The sequence below is a fragment of the Canis lupus genome, chromosome 2 (assembly GCF_011100685.1).
Source record: "Canis lupus familiaris isolate Mischka breed German Shepherd chromosome 2, alternate assembly UU_Cfam_GSD_1.0, whole genome shotgun sequence".
Lineage (NCBI taxonomy): Eukaryota > Metazoa > Chordata > Mammalia > Carnivora > Canidae > Canis > Canis lupus.
In genome coordinates, this window is record NC_049223.1 from 70,640,200 (window position 1) to 70,665,282 (window position 25,083).

Here is a 25,083-nt window from a genome sequence, read left to right on the forward strand (position 1 = left end):
TAGGGTGAGACTGTGAACAGGGGACAGTGGGATGTGGCACCAGCTGTGTGAGGGGCCCAACAGCTTAAAAGAATAGGAGCCTGGATCTTAGCCCCCCACCCCAACCCCAGGTCGCTGTTGGGCTCTGTGGCCCTTTGGAAGTCTGGGCAGTTCCGGATTGAAGAGATGGAATGAAACTGCACTGTCTTGGAGTCGGAGAATCACACAGAGTTGGGGATGAGAAGGCTCCGGAAAAGAGCCAGCCCCAGCAGCAGATACAAGGATTCCCCGGTCTAGAGATGGGAATGATTTGCCCAAGACCTCTTTAGCCACTGGATTCTTTTCAGCAAATATTCCCAGCCCTCGCTCCTGAGGCAGAGTGCAGTTCTCCACCGTTGTGATGGAAAGCCAACATGATGTCAGCGGACATGTCGTCACCGACTTGAGCCAAGTCCTTCAGAAGGCATCCTGTGTTTCCCCTTACCTTCTCATGTTTGTGCCATTTTGGACAAGAAGAACACATCTCAGGAGCCACTGATCCACAGAGGATGAGAGACACATGGAGCAGGCCAGAGCCCAACCCAAGGCACATCCAACTCATGCTCGGGGACAGGCCACTCCAGCCAGTCCACAGACCCACAAATAGGACAAACAACTGCCTGACCCCATAACCATGAGAACACCATAAGCGCCTGTACTTCAGGTGGTGTTTTACATGTCACCACGAGGGCCATAGCTGTGTGATATTTCAATTTATACTGAATATGTATTTGGTCTTCATCCCCATTTCTGGCACAGAACTCCTAAAACTCTTGGAATTTCATAAGCGAAGAGAAAGATAAATGTGACTTTTGTTATGCTACAGGTGGCTTTGGGGACACATCTAAGGATGGGGGCTGGTAGCCAGGAGAAGCAACCTATGACTAGAGGGTTGCATTTTCAGTTCCACCCCCTGACCCCTGGGAGAGAAGAGGGGCTGAAGGTTGAGTCGGTCACCAATGATTTAATCAAGTATGCCTATGTAATGAAGCCTCCATAAAAACCCAGAGGACAGGATCTGGAGAGCTTCCAGGTTGGTGAACACCTTGAGATTTGGGGACAGGTCATGGAACCTCCATGTCCTTCCTACATACCTTGCCCTACGCATCTCTTTCATCTGGCTGGCCCTGAGTTATATCCTCTTAGAAGAAGCCAGCACTCTAGTAAGTACCATGTTTCTGGTGAGTTGAGCGAGACACTCTAGCAAAGTAATTGAACCTCAGGAGGGGGTCATGGGAAACTCTCATCCACAGCAGTTTGGCCAGAAGCTCAGGTGACAACCTGTCCTTGAGATTGGCATCTGAGGTGGGGAGGCAAGGAGCAGTCTTGTGGGACCGAGCCCCTAGCCTGTGGCATCTGACACCATCTCCAGATGAAGTTGAATTGTAGCACCTCCAGCTGGTATTGGAGCGCTGCTTACAGTGGGGACCACCACACACGCCAGACCTGGGGGCAGAAGGAGAAGCCCACAGCCCCCCAGCAAGTCAGGGGCTGCCCGGACCAAACCCCAGACCCCCCATAGAGAGCAAAGGCCGCCTCTGACCCCGTCTCCCGGGTCAGCCGCTGACACCATCAGAGCTCAGGTCACCCACCGAGGGCGGTGTTGGCCCTCCCTCGGGGTGCACCGTCTCAGGAGGCCGCTGCTAAAGGCTTGGGGCTCCCCGAGGGCACGGGGTGGCCCCTCTCCATCGGCCCCAGCCCCAGGGTGGGGGGTCCCTGACACTGCTGTGACGGTGGTGGGGCCGCAGCGCTGTGAGGCCCAGCAAGGCCGGGAGGGGGGCTGGGCAGCAGCTCCGGGAGGGGGTGCCCGAGGGCGGGCGGGGCACTCGAGGGGGGCAGGTGCCTGGTGGACGCCGCCCCCGGGACCGCTCTTGTGCGGGGCGGGGCTCGGGTGTGGAGGGAGCCGCGGGGTTGCCCCTGCTCCGCCCCCTTCTCCGCGACCCGGGGCGGTGGCCTCGCTGCTCTGGACCCCATAAGGACTCCCGCCCCCCACCCCCCGGGGCCGCCGCGGGGAGGGACACGCCCTGGTAGGGGCCCTGCAGCCCGGAGCCTGGCGCGGGAGGGTGAGGGTCCCAGACCTGGGGGGCTCCCTCCTGCCCACGCCCCGGGCCCAGACACCCCGCCCAGGAGCTTGCTCCACCGGCACCCTGGTGTCCTGCGCCACCGCCCCTGGGGACGGGAGCCTGCACAGCCCCTCCCTTCCCCGGCCTCAGTGTCCTCATCTGCAGAATGGGGATGATAACAGCACCTCCCTGCAGGTGGCGGTGAGGACTCCTGAGATAATCCTCGCAGAGTGCCTGGCACAGGGATCAAAGACTGGATCAGAGGTAGTAGGCGTCACCCCAAGCCAGGGAGGGCTTTGCAGAACTTTTTAAATAGCGAGGCCCTGGATCCACAGAAGGGGTGTTATTCCGCCAGCCATCAGCCCCACGTGTCCTCTCCAGAATTTCACATGGGAGGTGTGTGGCTGCCCACCTCTTGCCCCTGACACCTCTCTTGCATCCCATCCAGCTTTGACAGGACAGGTCTAGCTCTATGGGGAAATGGATTCTCTGCTCACGTGAAAATCTCATAGAAAACAGTAATATCTTTTCAACCTGTATTATCAACAATAATAACTTCAACCTGGTTAATGATGCGAGCAAAGAAACTTCAGTATGCTTCCATTATGCCTTTATGAACAAACATGCTGTCCCTATGTGTAAAAGACTCATTAAAAACTACTTGGCAAGGGGCACCAAGGAGGTTCACTTGGTTGAGCATCCAACTCTTCATCTCAGCTCAGGTCTTGGTCTTGGGGTTGTGAATTCAAGCCCCACATTGGGCGTGGAGCCTACCTTAGATTTTTTTTTTTTTTATCAGAGACACACACAGAGAGAGAGAGAGAGAGAGAGAGAGAGAGGCAGAGACACAGGCAGAGAGAGAAGCAGGCCCCATGCAGGGAGCCCAACGTGGGACTCGATCCCGGGTCCCCAGGATCACACCCCAGGCTGAAGGCGGCGCTAAACAGCCAAGCCACTGGGGCTGCCCTGGAGCCAACCTTAAAAAAAAAAAAAAAAAAAAAAAAAAAAAAAAAAAAAAATTTTGGCAACACATGGCTCCTTCTTTTAATCCACATTATGTTAAAAGCAATTTCCTCTCCACTACCTGTTACCTTTTGCCTTTCTCTTCTTTTTCAATGAGAGGAGAGAGACACCTGGCTCTCCTCAGGGGTATAGGCTCTAGTCCTTTGCTCTGCACGTTGGGCTGCTAGTGTCTATCCTGTGCACGAACACACGCACACACATACACCCATGCACCTCTATGGCACAGAGTTGGTGGCAGCCCTCAGGGAGACACAGGAAACAAGATGGCACACTGGAGCCAAGGTCCTGGAAGTAGGGCTTTCAGGAGAGTCTCAGTGACCAGGGGCCTCCATCTCTCTGAGCAGGAGCAGATGCTGACACACCTGAGGTGTTGTCTGGTGGTCAGGCTGCCATCATGGCTGTGGAACTGGTAGCAGCTGAGAGGCATTGGTGGGGGATGACTTTTAGCCTCTCCCCATGCCCTTGAGGTCTGACATCTTAAAATTCATGGCATCACAGCATCTCAGGGCTGCAGGGACTTCCCAAGGCACTTACTGATAACCTGCCATGGCAGGAACAGGATTTATTACGGTGTGTGAATTTCTGACCATTTACACACACACACACACACACACACACACACATGAACTTTATCTTCACCCAGCCAGCTTCCCCCTTCCTCTGCCCTCCAAACAAGAATGTTATCTGTGCGAGATGGTTTCTGCTGTGTGTGGACGCACATGCATGACACCCAATCAGGAGAATCAGCAATGGAGAGAGACACAAAGGAGAAGCCAAGACTACAGTGATCACTCCGATAATGAAATGAGGGAGGCGAGGGGAAGCGGAGAAGAGGGCACAGCCCCGCAAATCTGTGGTCTGGGGAGATTTGGGAGATTTGGCTTGTGCGAGGCTCCGCGGCTCCCTGATGCTGAGGGATGGGGCCCTGAGAAGCTGTTGTGCAGGATGCACACTGCGTCTCCGTTAGTTCTCTTCAGCAAATGGGAATTCCTTTTTAAATGACTGTTGGTTAGTGGACCGTTGGTTTGGGCTGAGGCTGGGCTGCACAGAACCCATTACGAGGTCGTGCTGTCAGGAAGGACGCAGAGCTTTCCCCAAGGGCAGAGGCAGGGCTGGATGCTGGACGTGTCACCCCAGTGTACTTTTAGGAGTTCATTTTACAGTCAGAGAGTGGGTGGGACAAAAGTGATGCGTGAGTCCTGAGTGTCACACCGAGACACTGACCCAAAGAGGACTCCTTCCACCTCCATTTTGATCTCAAACTTTTCTTTCCAGTCTATCTTTTAACTCAGGCAAATAATAATAAAATAAAACCATGGCAGGCAAAGCATCCCGCGATGGGAACCCCCTTTAGCAAAAAAAAAAGACCAATAAGGACAGCCCTGACCCCAGCAAGACCCACATGACTGACCCCAAAACAGTGATCGACTTGACCTTTACTGCCCACCTGCCTGGACCCACCAACCTGTCCCACATTTTCCTTATAAGCCTGGAGGTATTTTCAGCGCTTTGGAGACAGTCTTTGGGATACCAGTCCGCTGTCTTCCTGGTGTTGGCCTCATTGAAATCAATCCCTTTCTTGCTCCACCACCTCTCCTCCCTCCACCTCTGGATTTTGCCAGTGGTGAGTGGCCGAACCTGGTCTGTTTGGGAGCCCCAGAGCCAGATGCTCTTGCACCCCTGTGCCACAATTACATGGCAACAGTCTGGTCCGTGAGTATCACCTCCTCCACCCCACAAATGAAAACATAGACTCAGAGAGGGGCAGAGACTCACCTGAGGTCACACAGCCACACTCTCTTTACTCAAGCTCAGGTGAAGAGGAGGGAGACCATGTACGGCTTTGGGGGGATCTGGACAGGCTCGAGGGGAAGGTCATATGAGCTGAATTTTGAAGGAAGGGAAGAACTCTGACAGGCAGAGGTGATAGGACTCAGGTCAGAGGGGAGGGAGGGGAGTTCCAGGTGGAAGTAGCCACAGGAGGAACAGCCAGGAAGTGAGGAAGCCTAGAGAGTCCTGGGGAATAGACACGAGCGGTGCTTGGTAGGATCAGCAAGAGGAGGCATACCCAGGCAAACCCAGGAGGGGAAAAGTCACTCCAAGGTCAAGGCCCTACACCACTCCTGCAGCCAACCTTACTCAAATGTACCAATTCGGTTTGAATATGAATGCTCAGATCTGTTTGTTCAGCCCTTAAGACTCTAGTTACTTCCCCTACTCTGTCAACTAGGAGCCAACTCTTGGCCTTCCCTTGGGGCCCTGACTTCTCCTCTGGGCCCCCAAATTGACACATCCAGCCTCTGCGGGCCCTGCAGACTCCACCTGGGCCTACCCTAAGGCCATCACCCAGCCTCCTCTGGCTCTGCACCCTGGACTGCTCTGAGCCACGTCAGGGCTGGGGTCAGTGACAAGAGGGCTGTTTTGAGATGCTCACCCCTCCTACCCATTGTCCAGATTAAAGCCACATCTTCCTACACACCATCAGAATCATCGTGGCCCTGCTCGCCATCCAGCAACAGCTTGCCATCCCACCGTCCATGGCCATCAAAGCTGCCCATGCTCCCTTACCTCCCACCACCACCACCTCTCTCCCAGCATTCCCACCATAAGAGGAAATACATTTCGAGCTGTGCAGGTGTTGACCTACCCCGCCTAAGCCCCCACCTTTGAGCACAGGCCATGGCTGCAAGCAATGCTTCCATCTGATCACGACCTGGGCATTTCATCATCTGCTCCCCCAGCCACAGCCCACATCACTGTCATTTGCTTGTGGCCTACACTCCCTCATGGAAGTCGGGCCTCGTGCTTTCCTGTAAAGCATCTACTGGGCAGAGGCATCTCTCATTCTCTGAGATCCAGCTCAAGGCACTCCAGCTCTGTCTGTGCCCAAGTTTGAGGGAGTACCTATGTCAGCTCGGGGACACACTCGGCATCTCGGGAGGAGGATGGTTTCTGGCTGGTTGGCAGCCAGCACCTGCCCGACGCCTGGGCTTCTACCTGCTGAGCCGGGGGGTGAGTAGGCCCTGGGCAGAGCGGCCTTCCTGGAATGGGGATGAAAGCAAGCACCTCACACTTCCAAATGTTCTCCAGTTTCCCTCCCGATCACCCAGGGGTGCTGAGCCCCAGACTCAGGTCTTGTCACCAGGCTCAGGTGCTGACGTCACAGACAGCACAAGACTCTGGGTTCAGAGGAGCCTGAGTTCAAGTCCTGTCTCTGCCCCTCGTGCCCGGAGTGACCCGGAGCACATCCTCGATGGCTCTGGACCTCGGCCTCCCATCTGTCCTGGGGCAAAAGACGTGAGCAAAAAAGTAGGGCAAAAAGTGGTTAAATGAGGAGGAGAGGATTCAAGCAGCACCTGGCCCTCCTGTATGAGGGAGGACTCCTCTGGTCCAAGCTGCCCATTGTCACCGTCACTGTTACAGCCACAGCCGGGCGGGGTGGTGAGAGCCTCGGCCTCCAGACTCAGCCTGGCTGCGAACTTGGGCTCCACTACTCACCAGTGTGTGACCCAGGCAAGCTGCCACACTGCACCGGGCCTCAGTTTCTGCATCTGTAGAACGGGGATGGTGGCAGTGCCTCCCCCGTACGATTGCTGTGAGGATTCAGTGAGTTCACGAGCCTAGAGCACTTGGCCAGGTCGGGGCGCACCACACCTGCACCCAGGCCCTTCGCTCTTCATTCATAGTACCTGTTTCCAGGCCTGTTGGCCTCACCCAACTCCAAGCTCCTCCCAGTAGGGCTTGTGTCTCCATTCAAGTGACCAGCTCATCCCATTTTACCTAAGACTGTCCCTGTTTTAGCACTGGAAGTCCTGTGTCCCAGGAAATCCCTCAGAACCAAGCAAACCAGGAAAGCTGGTCTCCCTAGCCCCCATCTATGCACCCCCCTCTGGCGTGTTACGTCACCCCGTCAGTGAGGCTGGCCCTCACCCAAGCAGGCATGTCCCTCTCCTGGTTCTTCCACCATGTGTCCTATAGGGTTACCTCTTTGCCCCTTGATGTCTCCACTTGTTCCTATCCTCCTCCCCAGCTTGGAAAGGGATCCTCAGCCCCACAGGATCCCCAGACCCAGGTAGAGTCTGGCATGCACTTTGTGCATAAGACATAGTTATTGAATAAATACATGCCATCCCTTTATTAAGCACCTACTAGGCTCCAGGGATACAGTGCTGGGTAGGACAGGTTTGACACTCGGGAAGGGGCACATGCTATGAGCAGAGTAGGCTACAGTCTAGCCTGAGGGACGCGAGGGCTTCCCGGGAGATGTGACGCTCAGCCTGGATCAGGAGGATGAGCAGGGCCACCAGGACCCATGAAGGAGAGAGGCTCCAGGCAGAGCCACCAGCACAGAGGCGGGGGGAGAGGGCAGGAGTGCAGGCCAGGGGTGGGGGGCTGAAGGCCCAGCACAATCAGTGTCCAGGAGAATCCCAGGCATGGAGCCGCCCAGGGGCTTTGTGCAGCCAGGGCTGGTTCCTCAGCGGAGGTGGAGGTGGGGTTGCTGGCTGGAAGCCCACCACCTGGATCCCTGACCGGCCTCCGCAGCCTCTGCTCTTTCTCTGCCGCCGACCCGCCGCCACCGCCGTCCAGCAGATCTCCATCCCTTCTTCTCCATCTTCTTGGGCAGTTCTACTTCCACCTTCCACGTTGAGGAGCCGAGACTATTTCTCACGTCCAGGACAGGAAAGGGTTCGTGAGCACTGGGCGAGATTTAAGTCATACAGCACTTGCTGGCCGAGCCATTCAGGTCCAGAGAGCTGGGACCAGTGGCCCAGCTGCAGCCCCAGCACCTCATCTCCCCACCTTCCCAGGACTGGGCCTCAGTGGGACTGCCCGGGGCCTTGGGGCCAGGTGTCCCCAGCCGGGGTCTGCTTTTCCCAGCTGTGTACCTGGGTGCAGCCCTTTCCTGCCAGGGTCGGGAGCTTATCTTCAGAGAGCCATCTCTGGTCTCATGATCCTCCTGCCCTGTCTAGACCCTGACCCCCCTCAACAAAGCTTAATCCACCTTTCCCAGCCTGGGATTCATTCTTTTCTATTGGTTTATTCATTCTGTGACAGTATTTGTGGTAGAGGTCATCTGGTCCCATTCCTCCACTGTCGGATGGGGCAACAGAGTCCCGGGAAATCACTGGGGGACTCAGAGCTGGCATGAGAGCCAGGGAAGCCCAGTGCCCAGCCCATGGTTCTCTACCTCTCCAAACAGCTCCCATGGGGAACCAAACGCCCCTGCCCCGCATGGAGGCTCTACGCACAACAGCACCCAGATCAGTAGAGGGCAGGTCCACCGTGGAGCCTCACAATTTCCCCATCTGTGAAGTGGGCACAGCAATCCCTGTCTCTCAAAAGCTTCTAGAAGGAGATATTTGCTCGGAATTGTCCTGGTCAAGGGACATTGCCTGGCTGGATATAAAAATATCAGGAATGAGGTTGAGGGAGCCAGGGCACAGTTTCTTAAAGGAAGTTTAAGAGTTTCTTAACTCTTTCCACAGTTTCTTAACTGAATAAATCACAAGTCACCGAAAGCTGTTTGAAACTCACCTGTCTTCACTAGACTGATCTTCCTCTCTCACTCTGTCCCTCCCTCCAGCAGAGGATGGAGGTGAGGAATAAATAAACAGCAGACACACATACACACTCCTCAACCTCAGTGCAGACATCACCCATCCAGGTGGCAGGGCTGGTATAGGAAACCCGCACCAGCCTCCCTTCTGGGATCAAGCACAATTCTAGTACTAACTGTTTATTGCACGCCTACTATGCGGCAGGCACTGTGATAAGTGCTTTACATGCATCATCTTATTTCCGTCTCACAAGAAAGTGGCTCAGTGCTACAATGAGCCTCAATTTGCAGAACTGCAAGAGGGTCAGATAGTGGCATAGAGGAGAGAAGACAGGCTCAGTAGTCAAGCTGATGTGCAGTTTGAATCCCCGCTCCAGGCCTTGACCATTGGGAAATCCCAAACGAGTTACTTAGCCACTCAGAGGCTTGGTTTCCTCATATATAAAATGGGGAGTGACCACCTTGCTGAGCTCTTTTGAGATTCCCATGAACAAATGGGCTGCTGTAACTACCCAGCAAACGATGGCCTTGGTTATTCGTATCCTCAATGTTTAAGCGTTATTCCTACGTTACTTCTTTGCCCTGTGCCACCCTGGCTGCTTGTGCTGTGGAGAACCAGGGTGCTGAAACCAGCCCAAAAACGAGCCCTGGGGTCCTCATGAGCTTCGGGTGGCTACAGGGAGTTAAGACTTCCCGCTGAGATCAACACGCACACAGACACGCACGCACACAGACACACAATTTCTTTCCTGAGAGAAGAGGCGAGGTGTGAGAGCTCTTGCCCAATGATTACAGGCCCAGGCTCCTGCTGGGTTGCCCTGTCTGGGCATGGGACCCTGCTTGCTGGCACTGGGAGGAAGGTCCATGAAACCCCGGCAGGCAGGAGGGCCTCACTCAGCCTGAGGGGCCTGCCCGGCCACAGCCACTTCTCGTTCTTCTGGCCTCCATTCCTGCGGTGAGATGATCCATTCTGACCCCAACAGCTACAGAACCCTCTCGCACCCAGCACAGGGCCTGGCACACAGGCGACATGCAGAAGTACTCATTGAACAAATGCACAGATATGAAAATTCTGTAATTCTAGGTGTCAAAGACCATGAATTCAAAGATTTCATGCTTCAGCGATGCGAGAATCTCAACCTGCTATTACTTTTAACCCAGTGTCCCAATCTTGAATACCAACAGAGGCCAGGCAGGGAATGTGTGTGAGTGACCCCAACCAGATGTAAGTGCAAACACACACTGTGTGAGTGGGACAGGCTGGGAGGGGCTGGGGAGCCCCTTTCTGAAGCTAGCGTGGCTCAAGGTATTTTCAGGACATAACAAACCTAGATTTTTTTTTTTTTTTTTACTTTTTTTCTTCTTTCTTTCTTTCTTTCTTTCTTTCTTTCTTTCTTTCTTTCTTTTTTTTTTTTTTTTTTTGTTGTTGTTGTTGAATACCTTCATTTTTAAAAACTACCATATTTTTTAAAGATTTATTTAGGGGCAGCCCCAGTGGCGCAGCGGTTTAGCGCCGCCTGCAGCCCAGGGCGTGATCCTGGAGACCCAGGATCGAGTCCCACGTCAGGCTCTCTGTGTGGTGCCTGCTACTCCCTCTGCCTGTGTCTCTGCCTCTCTGTCTCTATGAATAAATAAAAAATAAAATCTTAAAAAAAATAAAGATTTATTTATTTTACAGAGAGCAGGGGGAGGGGCAGAGAGAGAGAGAGAGAGAATCTCAAGCAGACTCCTTGCTGAGCGAAGATCCCAACACAGGCTCAGTCTCACAACCCCGGGATCATGACCTGAGCCTAAATCAAGAGTCTGACACTAATCTAAGCCGCCCAGGCACCCCCAAACTGGCATATTTTTAAAAATAATGATAAGGGAAACTAGGTGTGGGGCTTATGGTACCTCTCTGGACCACCTTTGTAATTTTCTGCAGATCTAAATCTCTTTTAAAATAATTTTTTGTTGTTGTTAAAGAAAAAAATCCACTAGAGCCAAAAGAAATAGACAGAGAGCTCGATCACCCCAGTGGGCAGCTGTTTGCAAACTCTGTTCTCAATCCCAGACACTAAGGCTGCGCACACAGTCAATGCACAGGGTCTGAGCACCTGCTCCCTCGTACTTCCTGGTCCCCATGGAGGAGGAGGGACCCACGCCCAGGGGAAGGGCTGGAGAAGACCCAGGGGTCAAGGAGAATAGAGCAGAAGTGGTGTGCTGTGCTGTGCTGTGCTGTGGTAGGGTGTGGTGTGGTGTGGTGTGGAGCAGGGCTGTTCTGGGCAGACAGGCTACGCGGATAGGCCCACAGGCTAGGAGAAACAGGAGCTCTAGTGCACTACAGGTCGGAATGTAAATTGGTTCAGCCATCATTGAAAACAGGATGGAGGGGATCCCTGGGTGGCTCAGCAGTTTAGCACCTGCCTTCGGCCCAGGGCCTGATCCTGGAGACCCCGGGATCAAATCCCACGTCGGGCTCCCTGCATGGAGCCGGCCTCTCCCTCTGCCTGTGTCTCTGTCTCTCTCTCTCTGTCTCTCATGAATGAATGAATAAATAAATAAATCTTTAAAAAAGGAAAAAGAAAACAGGATGGAGGGGCATCTGGTGGCTCAGCTGGTTAAGCATTCAACTTTTGGTTTTGGCTCAGGTCATGATCTCAGGGTCTTAAAATTGAGCCTGCCTCAGGCTCCGTGCTCAGCAGGGAGTCTGCTTCTTTCCCTTTCTCTCCCTCTGCCCCTCCTTTCTCTCTCACTCTCTCTCTCTCTCTCTTTCTCTCAAATAAGTAAATTAATCTTTTAAAAAAGAAGAAGACAGGATGGAGTTCACTCAACAACTTAACAATAGAGCTTCCCTATGACCCAGCCATTCTATCTCTGGGTGTATGTCTGAAGGAGATAAAATCACCATCTTCAAGAGCTATCTGCACCCCTAAGTTCATAGCAGCATTCTTCATAATAGCCAAGAATGAAAACTACCAAAGTGTCCATAGATGGATGAATGGTTACAGAAAATGCATTATATATAATATATATTATATAATTATATAATATATATAATATATATTATATTAAATATATATTTATATATAATAAATATTATGTAATTATATTATATATATATATATATATCACATGGCATATAAGGAATATTATTTGGCCACAAAAAAATTTTAAAAAGGAAATCCTACCATTTGCAACAATATGGAGGAAATTGAGGACACTATGCTAAGTGAAATTAGTCAAACAAAGGCAAATTACCATATCATCTCATTAAAAACAAACAAACAAAAAACCCAAACCCATCAAAACAGCAGAATTGTGGTTGCTGGGGCTTGGGAGTGCAGGAATGGGGAGATGTTGATCCAAATGTACAGGCTTCCTGTTAGAAGATGAGTAAGTTCTGGGGATCTAATGTACCACCTGGTAACTATAGTTAATTATATGTTTGAAAGTTGATAGGAGAGTAGATCTTGAATGTTCTCACTGCACAGGCAAAAAAAAAAAACAAACAAACCTGTAATTATGTGAGGCGATGGATGTGTTAACTAACCTTATTTGGTAATCATTTTGAAATATATATGATGTATCAAATCATCACATTATACTCCTTAAGCTTACACAATGTTATACGTCACTCACATCTCAATAAAACTGAGGGGTATTGGGGTAGCAGAAAGTTGAGGCCCAAGCCTATCAGGCATCCAAGTGGAGAAGCACAGCTGGCAGCTGATGTATGGACCGGGTTCAGGGGGAAGGAGCCACTTTGGGAGTCACCAGTATGTAGGTGGTGTTTCTATGGGACCGGATGGTCTCCCCTTAGGAGAAACACTGCTGGAGGGGAAGAAAGGTCGAAGCACTAGCCCTGGGTTCTCTGTTATTGAGAAGATGGGAAAGATCCAGCTGAGGAAACTAAGAAGGACCAGCCAGAGGGGTAGGAGGGGGAAGCCCAGGGTGTGTGCCCTGGAGACAAGACGGATGGGGTGGGGTAGATTTTGTCATCTTGGGACCCTCTTTTATCAGATGAGAACTAATTCTGAGATGATTCTCGGGGTCTCTGACTCCAGCAGTTCCGAGCAATGATTGGGGCCTTGCGCTTTAGACCCAGACAATTCAGGACTCTGCCCCTCTTACTAGCTATGTGACTTCTGGAAAATCACTTCCCCCCTTCAGAGCTCAGTTTCCTGATCTGTGCGGCAATAATTACTTTGCCTCACCTCATGGGCCCCACAATGTCCCCACGTGGTCCACGTCACATCAGGACAGAGGACACAGGCAGCTCTGACTCTAGCCCTGCTGACAGCCAGCTCCCCTCGCCGAGAACCCTACCCACATTAAGGGCACATCAGCCCTGAGGCTTCTCTGCTTCTTTGTTCTGGGCCTGGCTTCCCTTCTGGAGTTTGGTTCTGCCCCCTTGGTTGCAGCCTGTTGTAGGCAGAACCTCTTACTGCAAGAAGCAGAATACAAATAGTGAAAGCAAAAGGCACAATGATTTGTTGGCCCCCAGAACTGGGAAATCAAGTGGGTGGAACTGGCTTCAGGCATGGCTGGAGGCAGAGGCTCAAACCATCCTCCCAGGGCTCTATCTTTTCCCTCCCTTCTCTTAGCTCTGTTTCCCTCTGTTGACACCCTCCTTAGGCTGGCTTTCTCCTCACCGTGGGGAAGATGACCACCAGCAACTCCAGGCTTATGATCCTTACAGCTTGCAAACCCAGAGAAAGAAGGCCTGTCTCCCTCCCTGAGGCCATATGTCAAATCAGAAGATGGTGTTAAAAGACAGGGGGACAAAAAAAAAAGACAGGGGGAGAGTCCGGACAAACACCTCAGGAGTCCTCTAGATGACCTGACGCCCCTTTTCCTCATAGGCTCCTGGCAGATCAAGGGTCTGTCTCCCTGATGTGACTGTAGCCCCACTCAGATCATGAGAGTGAGGTCTGTGAGGTCAGCAAATGCAGGGTGGGGCTAGATCCAAAGGCTTAGTGGAAAATTCAAGCAAGCAGAAGTCTGCGTCTGGGCTATCCAGATGGAAGCAGAAGAGAAGGGAAGACGGCAAGGACTGGAGACCAAGACTCGACCCCTTGTCACAGTCCCCACTGTGCCCACACCCCCAAGGTCCTGTTAGAGGCTATGCCCCAGGTGTTCTCCGGGGCTCTGGACCTGGCCGGGATGCCTCCCGCAATGGGGGCAGAGTGAATAAACATGAAGGTGGATGCCTTTGAAGAACCCAAGATTGCAGAGAAAAATATTCATCAAGTAAGAAAATCACAAGAGGAGCCAATCAGCAGGACCAATCAGCAGGGAGCCCAGTGAGGAGGACCAATCAGATGTAAGATGAATTCATCTGTTCGGCCAATCACGTGTTGAGCACCACCTGCGCTCCTATTCAGAAACAGGTGGGCTGGCATTGGCAGTGCCTCCAGGTCCCAATGACCTAGGACCCAAGGACTTCCATGGGTCTCCCAGGACCTAGGACTTCCAGGGGTCCCCCCATGTCATGTGGCCCCAGCAGGGGCCACATGAAGGACAAAAGGGCCTCTCACTGGGTGGCAGCCTTTAGAGGCATGGAGAGAGGAGGACTCTTGCCCAACAATCAGTGGTGTTTTGCTACCCTGGCATCTCCAGGCTCCTAAAGATGTCAAAAGGTTGTGATTGTCCTGGGAGACGTGACAAGTGGAATCAGGTGGAAATTAAATATAAGCATGCCTGGAGAGGTGGGCTGCTAAATATGTAGCCCTGGTGACAGCACCCCACTCACCAAGGGGAACTCCAGCCATTGGAGGAGAAGGTGCCCATCAGATCCTCAGGCCCACTCCCCAGTATTGGTCTCATTCAGGAGACTGGGGACCTTCAACCTCATTCATTCATTCCCTCAATCATCCCATATATTTACCCAGCATCTATTCTGCTTTGAACACCACCGGGTGTTCCCTGTCTTCACAGAGCATATAGTCTAGGGGAGGAGGGAAACATAAAGAAACAATTGAATATAATTTAAAGTCAGGATTCTTATGGTGAAGCAAGAGAATGAAACAACATGCAGGAGGAGAAAAACAAGAAGACATTATTTGGGGGCCCATGGAGGTTCCCCTGAAGAACCATTTGAACTAAGACCAGAAGCATCAGGAGCCAGGGAGGCAAAAAGGAAGGAGAATTCTCCTGGTGGCAGGAACTGCCTGTGCAAAGGCCCTGAGGCAGGAAGAAACTGGTGGCATCCCAGGAGCAGAGGTCACTAGCATAGGTGGAGGGAAGCTAGAAACTGACCAAGGACCAAGTCGGGGGGACCCTGCGGCTGTGCCAAGGTCTAGTGGCTTATCCCAGGGCAGTAGGGATCATGGGAGAGATTTAAGTGGATTGTGATGCCACTAACAAGTTTTTAACGCTCTTTTTTTGTCTGCACTGTGCAGAGTGGACTGAGGGAGGGGCGGGACGGGAGAAGAATGTTCTAGAAGGGGGAGCATTAGGTTTGGCACTCTCTGGAGCCCCATGGACATGGGTTCAGATCCCATCTCCCACTCACCAGTGGGTACAGAGTGACTGAGGCCACCCCACGTGCGAACCCCGGGACTAGACAGATGGATGCTGCTTAATGAACTGGCCAAAAAGAAGAGCATTAGGGCAAGATGGTGAGGCACTACCTGGGGAGAATCACTCTCTCCTTCTGGGGACCAGTCACCCCAAGCCTTTTACATTTCACCTTCTCTTCTCCCACTTGAACTTGGCAGGAACTGCTGTTTCTGCACAGAGGTAACAGTAACGATTATAATCATCCCAATTCTCAGATCCTTCCTGTCAGCTGAGCTTTGGCAGCATCAGCAGCACCCCACACACTTCCCCGGAGAGAGAGGTGCTAAAGGCAGTCTTAGGGCAGGACATCCGACATCACAGGCTGTGTGACTCTCTGCAGGTCCTTTCCCATCCTGGGCTGCAGTTTCCCCATCTGCACAACACAGGTATTGAACTAGGTACTTACAGAGAAGGGAAGACTCAGTCACTTTGAGCCACAAAGTTCTGAGAATATTCAGAGAATGCATGTGTGTCTGTCCCTCTGACTTTATCCTCTTCTTTGCCCAACTCACAAAGCAACAACCACAGTGACTTCCTGCCATTCCTCAAACAAGCTATGCATATCCCAGCCTCAGGGCCTTTGCACTTGCTGTCCCCTCTTGCTTCTGCTTCTCTTTGCTCTAACTAGGTTCTTCCCTTCATTTTGTTCAGGTCTCGGCTTAGACATCCTCCAGTATCACCCACACCACCCTATCACTCTCTGGCCTTCTGAATTTGTTCCCCCTCCCCAGTTCATGTGTTGAAATCCTAACCCCAGTACCTCAGACTATGACTATATTTGGAGATTGTGCCTCCAAAGAGGTAGGAAAATTAAAATGAGGTGGTCAAGTGGCCCTAACCCAATCTGGCTGCTGCCATTTTAAGAAGAGGAGATTAGGACACAGAGAGACACCAAGGGTATGCACATAGGAAAGTCCTTTAAGGACACAGCAAGTTGGTGGTCCTCTGCAAGCCAAGGAGGGAGGCTTCAAAGAAGCCAAATCTGCCAACACTTTGATCTTGGGTTTCTAGCCCCCAGAACTGAGAAAAATTTCTGTGGCTTAAGCCACCATTGTGGTATTTTGTTATGGCAGCCTTAGCAATATGCCCACCAATCCTGCTCTCTTTTTCTGTATAGCACTTATCAGCTCTGACATGATTTACATATATATTTGTTTGTTTGTTTGTCCCCTCCTCACCCCATACACTACAACAGGAGCTCCAGGAGGTGAGGACTTAGCCTGTTCTCTTCCCCACTACATCCCCAGACCACAGGACAGCACCTGGTGCATAGCAGACCCTCAGTAAATAAAGAAGTTGGAGCCAGATATCCCCGAGTTTAAGTATCTCATCTGTAAAATGGATCTAATAATCCATGTGCCAGACTCAAAAAGGTGTATGAAGCTATGGTGAATAAGTGTAAGCAAATTGCCTAGCACGTGCCTAGCACATGGCATACACTCCAGAAACGAGACCCATAATCGTTGCTTGGCTATCTCAACAGTAGTAAGGTCATTCATTCATTGATTCCCTCCACAAACACTGACAACTCTTCTGCTGCCAGTTACTGGGGATGCAGAAATTCAGACTTGGCTTTTGACCTAGAACCACTCAAGGTTTCACTGGGGAGTCGAACCAGGGGGTCAGTAACTAAGACCCATGGGCAGAGATACAAAGAAGCTCCATCAGGAGAGCTTCACAGAAAAAGGGATGTTGCCTGGTGTGCGCCTGGCTAATGTCCATGCTCTGCATGGCTGGCACAGGGCTCAGGACTTTGGGTCATGACTTAAGGACACTGTGAAGCCTGGGAAGGGTTTCCCATGGGGCCGGGGCGGGGGGGAGGCGGGAGAGTGAGAGGACCCAACCAGTTTTGTGCTAGTGAGGGTCACTCTGGGGCAGAGTGGTGAGTGGTCTGGAAGGGACTGGCTTGAGAACAGAGAGGCTGTTGGTGCACAGAGCTGGGGAGCTGGGGGGCTCAGCCGGAGGACCAGGGCAGGACCCAGTGGTCAGGATGGAGCCCAGGTCAGCTTCAAAGCAGCAGCCAGGCCAGTGGGCGTGACATGGAAATGTCCGAGCTTTGCTATGGGTTCCTTTCCCCTGCCAGGCACAGCAGGGCTGATGGGTGGGACCCGATGGCTGTGGCATCAGAGAGCTGAGGAGGGTCGGTCAAGGCATCATTTCACAGTTCACAAAGATGTCAGGAAGGAACATTCTGTCAACCAGAACCAGGCAGAAAACCTGACAGGACTCAAGAAGTTGCCTCCCACCTGAAAGCCAAAGGGAAACGCATTTGTTTCCATGACACACTTATGTTTTCAGAAAACCACGTGATTGTTTTTGCACTGGGAAGCTGTGGATGGAAAGTTCCACCTGCCGTTCCTCCTCCGGGCACTAAACAAGAGAGGAGGCTCTTGTCCCCACTTTGCCGGTGCCTGAATTTCTACCATCGGAGCTTCCTTCCTAAGGCTTGAGGCTTCGTCCTTTATTAAAATGCAAACAACTGCACAGAAGTCATGTCTTCAACACAGACTTATTTTCATTAATTCAACAAATATTTATTGACTTCTTGGTCTAAACCAGGCAGTACCTAGAGGCTGGAAATAAAGAGATTAATTAAGACTTGTCCAGTTTTTTGCCTTTGTTAAAAAATGATTATAAAGAAGACAATTTAGGTGATACAAACTTTATTTAACACTTCATGAAGCAGGCAGTCTGTTCCCAAGGGTCTAAAGAACTGCAAAATAGGGCAGAAGGCAGGAAGCTTTATCCTATAGGATAAAGAATGAGGAATAAGGAAAAGAAAAAATAGAAAGTGAATAAGGAAGAAGAAAATGAATGTAGAGCTCAGAGTTGGCTCGGCATTTGACGCTTGGCTGACTGAACATGCTGTATTTCCAGTCAAGGAAAGCACTCACAGGCACATGAAAGTTTTCTGAGTTTCTGTTTGCTGACCTGGCACACTGGTCTGGAGCCTGAAAATTTTTCTCAACACCTTCAAGGAACTGGCAAGCTCCGTGTGTATGGGGCCCGGGCTGCGGGGTAATAGGAAGCCTGGCCGCAATGGTGCAGTGAATGATGATGGTGGGAACCAGGTGCTTGGGAGCCCCCAGCAGAGGTGACCCATTTCATTGCTACAAAAGGTGGAGCTTGAGCTGCAATCTGAAGGATGAAGGGCGGGTAGGGGGTGGTTGAGAATCCCAGGAGAGAGCACAGTCAGGACCCATGAACAGTGTCATGAGCCAGCATGGTGGGCTGTGGGGACTACAAGCCACTCAGGCTGGGACACAAGGCAGGATGTGGCAGGTGGGACCAGAGTGGCAGGGAGGGCTTCTCATTGATTGGATGCTACTTGTCAGCTCAGGTGGCCTGTGTCACAGCGCTCTGCTGCCTCCCCAGCTTCCCCTCACCTCCTCCCACCAAGTCCACCAGACTCGCCTTCGGGGATCTGCCCTGTGCCACTCTCAGCCACGTGGGCCTGAGCGACCCACCCCCAGCTCCAGGGGTGGGACCCGATTGCTGTAAGTAGTCAGCCTATGCCCATCCTTCTGGCACCTGACTGGTTCAGCTGGGTGACCCAGCTCAGGCCAGTGAAAGGCCAGCTGTTTGCCAGGGTTTCTGGGAAGGGGATCCTCCTCTTTCCTCCAACGGAGATCCCAGATATGCCTGCACATTTCTCCTGGCTCCGTGGAGGGCGGGTGTTGGAGGCCAGGGGTGAAGGCTACCTGGGGAAGAAGGCAGGGAGGAGACAACGTCAGAGAAATAGGCTCTGGGTAGACCTACCCCTCTGTTCTCAGCTGAGCCAGCAGATTCCCTTTTGCTCATCCCATTTGTTGTTACCTTCAAGTGGAAAGTTCCTCGCTGGTGCAGGGCATTCCTGGGGTAGAGCACTGGGTGGAGCCGGGAAAGGAGCAGCCAGCAGGTGCCTGGACCTGGGTGGGGTGGGGTTGGCCAAACCTCTTTCCTTTGGATTCCACCTCCATGTACAGTTCCTATCATGAGGGAAGATCTTTCCCCAGGAAACATCTCCTGACCCCTAACACTGGCATGGCACCTGGATGCAAGTCCTGGTCGGGTAGCCCGGCATTAGGAGTCCTGGGTTCTAGCATAACCGAGCCCCCTGTCTGACTGTAAGGCCCGCGCACCCTTTCTGGGCCTCTACTGGTGATTCATCCACCAGCCCCCGGCTGAGCAACCCAAGGGGAGGGGTGATGACCAAGCCAGCCCTGCAGGCCCAGAACCCAGGACAGGCCTGGCACAGAGCAGGTGTCAATGGGCCTGTTGACCAGTCAATGTGGGAACTGTGCCTTCCTCAACTAACCTCCCACAGTCAGGACCATGTGTGACATTAACAGGGACTAGTTGCTGTGCCTCTGTCCTCCTCAAGAGCCTCCTGAAAACCCCAGCCCCAAGTTAGCGTAGCAGGAAGAGATTTAGCATTCAGGATGCATGGTGGCAGCCTCAGCTCACACAGAATCTCTAGTGCTGTTGAAGGCTCACTACGCCACAATTATACTGCAGGGTAAGAAAAAAAAAATCCCTCCCAAAGCTCAACTCTTTGCTTTCCAACTGCAGCTAATCTGGGCAGTCATGCTCTCCTCAGTCTGCTCATCACAAGCAATGATGAAGAGCCCATGTCTGGAGATAAGACTCAAAGAATAAAATAAATCAATGGGGGGCAGCCCAGGTTTATTCCTTAAAAGCAGCAAAGCCACTGCCCTGCTGTACTGGATGGCATGGGTGGGATGCCTCTCAGAGTGTGGGACACAAGTCTGCATTCACAGGCAGGATCAGGGAAGGCAGTGGTGGAGGGACTCACCTTCTCCCATGGAGAAATGATACAACCCAAGGGCTCTTAAGGGTAAATCAAGGGCTCAAATCCTATGTATATGTGGGATGTGTGTATGCAGTGTGTGTTCTCGTGTGAGGTGTAAGAGTGGGTCACAGGTGAATGTGGGGAAGGAAAAGGAGGAAATGATGCATGATTATATGAATTCCAAGCTAAAGATTTGAACTTCACCCTGTGGGTAGTGTACCCCACCACACACACACACACACACACACACACACACACACACTCCCCAAAGGAATTGGGCAGTGTGCCCAGCAGTACAAAAAGCCATATGATAGGCATTGAGCATCCTTCCTCTGTGCCAATTTTACTCCAAAAACATGGAAAATGTCCATTATTTTGTATTTCATGTTGAAACAATCATGAATATATGATAGAGGGAAAATATATGTAGATTTGAAATATTAAATTGGAGAATTCAAAGAACCTGTGAACTTGTGGCCAAGGTCTACATGAAGCACTGTCTGGATGCAGATATTTAGATAACCTGGGTATCCCCATGTCCTGACACCGTTAGCAGGAAGCTCCCCATTTCTCCTTCCTTTTAAAAAAAAATTTTTTTTATTTAGGGCAGCCCCAGTGGCCCAGCAGTTTAGCACCACCTTCAGCCCAGGGTGTGATCCTGGGGACCCGGGATTGAGTCCCGCATCGGACTCCCTGCATGGAGCCTGCTTCTCCCTCTGCCTGTGTCTCTGCCTCTCTCTGCCTCTCTCTCTCTCCCTCTGTCCGTCATGAATAAGCAAATAAAATCTTTAAAAATCTTTTTATTTAAATTCAACTTAGTTAACATATACTGTATTATTAGTTTCAGGGGTAGAATTTAATGATTCATCAGTTGCATATAGCACCCAGTGCTCATTACATCATGGGGGGATGCTCATTCCCCAGTGCTCATTACATCATGGGGGGATGCCTTCCCACCAGCAACCCTCAGTTTGTTTCCTATAGTTAAGAGTCTCTTACGGTAAAAATTTTAAAAATTAAAAAGAGTCTCTCATGGTTTGCATCCCTCTCTGTTTTCAACTTATTTTATTTTTCCTTCCCTTTCTAAACTTGTCAAAATCGAACTTGAGGCTCTCCCAAGAATGGTGGTGCTCTGTCCGTGGTGCTGAAACAGGATACAATCATTTCAACAAGTGAGTTCAGATCTTAATGTTTCTGTCACCACCTCTTGGAAGAATATGAAAGAGGTCAGCTCAGAGAAGACCCCAGGAAGCTAAGCACCCATGAGAGCCAGGAGTAAATATTCTTTATTATCTCCTCTTCAGGACACAGAATCCTCAGGGCAAGAGAGGGCTAGAGGGTAGCAAGGGATGCCGGAGGAAGATTACAATTACTATGTATAGCATTTACAGGTTCCAGGAAAAAAAAAAAAAACACGTTTTCTTGAGTTTGGAGACTTTTGTGCTTCTTAAACCATTCAGGGTTCTTGGAGAAGGAAAATATCCTCAAAAGTCTCCATTCTTGTGTGTGTGTGTGTGTGTGTGTGTGTGTGTGTGTGTGTGTCTGACTATGCATGCAATAGATTCTATGGGTGATAATACATCTCTCATATTTTAAAAAAACCTAGCATCTCATAATTCAATTACTCAAGAGGGAAAATCTAGGACGAATATTTAGCTGGCACTTTACCCCAATTCAAAAATGTGTGCATCCTAAGTTGTTTCATCCCCACCCACAGCTTTGGGGTATAGTCACCTGGGCAAATCTGCTAAGAAGAGAAAGCTCTGGCGTCCATGGGGAGAGGGGTATCCTTACTGAGAGTTAGTGAGAGGAAAGCCTGCAAGGATTTCACAATCTCCACAAGCTGAAAAGCCCATAGCTTGGCACATCCATCCATCTGGACTTGCAGACATGGTCCCTGGTTATACTTCCTGTTCAGCCCATCAAGGCTGCAGGGAAGGTTTCCTCACCCCAGTCATCGAAACTCAACTTAAGGCTGTTCTGTCTCCCAGTCTTGCTGGGCCAGAAAGGTCTGGTTAGATCTGGACCAAAGACATGCTGTTGGCCAACTTTGATGACTGGTCAAAGACTCAGCTTTAGATAGCTGGGTTGGAGTCTGTGCTCCACTTACCTACTGAGGGATTCGAGGGATGTTGTTTCACCTGCTGTGCCTCATTTGATATCAACTGTCAACCCCAATGAGTGCCCCAGGGTGCTGCACACAGTCAGTGCCCCATCACTCTCTCTCCTATCTCTCTAATGTCACACCCATTGCTTATACACGTGACAATCATTTGATCATTGTTCTCCATTGACATTTCTTTACAGTTGATCTAATGACATGCAGTTTGCCTTATTTTTCAAGTAGGCCCCCTCACCCAGCATGGAGCCCAAAGTGGGGTTGAACTCATGACCCTGAGATCAAGATCCACGCTGAGAACCAAAGTCAGATGCTTAACTGACTGAGTCACCCAGGCACCCCTGAAGTATGCCTTATTATTATAATCAATTTAGCCACCATTAGCACATGAATTGTTCTTCCTCACTAACATAATTGCTGTTAGCCAGATAAGAATAATTTCTACTATAATCAACACAATAAAAATTTGTTAACTATGTTCCTTTGTGTGATCTAAGTTTCCATGCCTCTCTAGGCTTCTCTCAACTTGGACAAACCCACCTTCTCTCCTAAATGAGCAAGCTCTCTTATCTTCCAGTATCCAGTCAGTAGGAAAGATACTATAGCCCCTCCTGGAAGAACACACTAATTTACACATTTACAGCCACTTGCCCTGCTTCTGCTTCCCCTCTAGTTACTTTGTGTTGAGAAGTTACTCCGGGCCAGGCATAGTACAAAGCACTTTGTTAAGATTATCCCTAAGAAAGAGATGCTGTTTTCATCCCATTTTAGAGATGTGGAAACTGAAGTTTAGAACAGTTGAATGATTAGCCCAAAGTCCTCTTCCTCCCACCCCTGCACTGAGTGGTGGAGTCAGCATTTGTTCCAGGTTCTTCTGATTCTAGGGCCCACACTTTCTGCTTGCATTTTGTACCATAGAATGAAGACAGCCATCCGCCTCCAGATGTTCCTTCTCCTCTTCCTTTTCTTCCCCTTCCCCTCACCCTCCTTTTCTTCCTCTCCAGCCTCTTGTAAATCACCTCTTTCTCCCTTTCCCTCCCTCAGCTCTTAGGCCACAGCCTAGTTCTGCCACAGTCCCTTTGGACAGACAGTCTGAGATCTGACATTTCATGTCACTTGCTGGGACAGAAAGGGAGATATGGCTTCAGAGACACATCCCTGCTTCAGGGTCTCTAAGATATAAACCTACTCTGAGACCCCTGCCCTGGCTCCAAAGTCATTTGGCTAGGAGATAAGACATTGGTTTTCCCTTCACTTCTAGCAGCTCAGATGAGCACGTAGCGCAACCCTGAGCGTCACCTTGATGCAGAGGTTGAGCGACGATAATGCTGTTTGTGGGGTAGCCTTCACACAGTTGCACCAAGGAGCATCTTTGGGCCTCATGGGACCCTCACGGCAACCTGAGAAATAGAGCATTAGGCCCCTTGAATGGGGAAACAGGCTCAGAGTGATTTTTTTGAAGCCAAAGGACTCTAGAGATCCTCTGTCTTCTCATTTACAGATAAAGAAGCTGAAACCCAGAGAGCAGTGACCAGCAAGTGTGTGAGAGAACCAGCACCACATCCCAGGGCCCCCTGTTTCCAAGCTGCTGCCCACACAGAGCGGCAGGTGCGACCTGTGAGTCAGGCTGGGAGGGCAGTGATTTTTTTTTATCTGGTTTTGTTTTTGGCTTCGCACAGTTCCCAGCCTGCGTGCTCTTCCGAGAATTTGGAGGGGTGGAGGCAGGTCTGTCTGGATTCAAATCCAGCTCTGCCACTGCCTCAAGGTGTGTGACTTAGGGCAGCAGCCCCCTCCCCCCTTTGCCTCCATGGGCCTTGGTTTTCTCGTCCGTAAAGCCTCTCATGGGACCAGGGAGCTGGGTCTGCATCGTCGCTGGCATTCTGGATGTGCCCTGAGCATCCCGTTCCCCCAGGGCTTTCAAAGCTGGACCTGGTCAGCACAACTGCCTGGCTTGACAGCAACAGCTTCACTTCCCCAGCCATGATTTTAATTCCTCCTGCTGGAAACTTGGCTCCGTGCACTTGGGCTGAATAAGTTGATTTGTAGACATTATCATTTCCTGGGACTGCTTGCATCAGAAGCAGCAGGTGGGTGCTCCGTGTGCTTCTGAATGAGCCCCAGAGTCCAGCTGGGCAAATCTATCCCTCCAAAGCGACATCTGCTGGAAGGTGGCATTGAATTATGTCACATCATAAAAGCATTTCATTAGGTTCCAGTAAACTTTATTTAACTGGAGGCCAGATCTCCCCTCAAAAGGCCTACTTCCCCGTCTGGGGACTTTTCCTGGCAGGAAGGTGGAGGGGGGAGCCCCCTGTGTTATAGAGGACAGAATGGGTGATGACGGCAGAGTGAGGGGCCTTGGAGCCAGGCCAGGGGACAGGGATCGGCCCCCCGATGGGAGAGGAGAGGCTGGCTGAGAAGGCCACACCGATGGGATGAGTAGCCTGTCATCTAGTGTAGGCACCCTGGAGATTGCTTGTGACGGGTAGGCACCTATCCACTTTCTCACACAGTCACTCAACAAACACTTGCTGGCCAGGGATGGGCTGAGGAATGTGCCAGGTGTAGGGGATAACAGAGGTGAGCAAGATCTGGACTTAGCCTTCAAGGGACTCACAGTGTGACATAAAAGACAGATTCTGCCTCAAGAATTACAATAATAGGGCACCTGGGTAGCTTAGTCAATTTAGTGTTTGCCTTTGGCTCAGGTCATGATCTCAGAGTCCTAGGACTGAGTCCCACATCAGGCTCCCTGCTCAGAGGGGAGTCTGCTTCTCCCTCTCCCTCTGTCCCCCACTGCTCATGAGTGCTCTCTCTCTCTCTCACACACACACACACTCTCTCTCTCTCTCAAATAAACAAAATCTTTAAAAAGAAAAGAATCACAATAATAGACACCAGGAAGCAGGAGGAAAGCATATGAACTCCCTCAGGACAGGTGGGGCAGGTGTGAGACAGGTAGGCCAGG

The 25,083-nt window shown here is 51.1% G+C and overlaps 1 long non-coding RNA gene across 1 annotated transcript; it reads right to left on the reverse strand.

The window, feature by feature from the left end:
* Window positions 1-11,893: 11,893 nt before the first annotated feature.
* On the reverse strand, window positions 11,894-13,655 carry LOC111093207. The gene is made up of 2 exons (XR_005355084.1): window positions 13,296-13,655; window positions 11,894-12,126 (listed from the first exon to the last, which is right to left on the reverse strand). It is a non-coding gene; the product is annotated as an uncharacterized LOC111093207 (long non-coding RNA).
* Window positions 13,656-25,083: the final 11,428 nt, after the last annotated feature.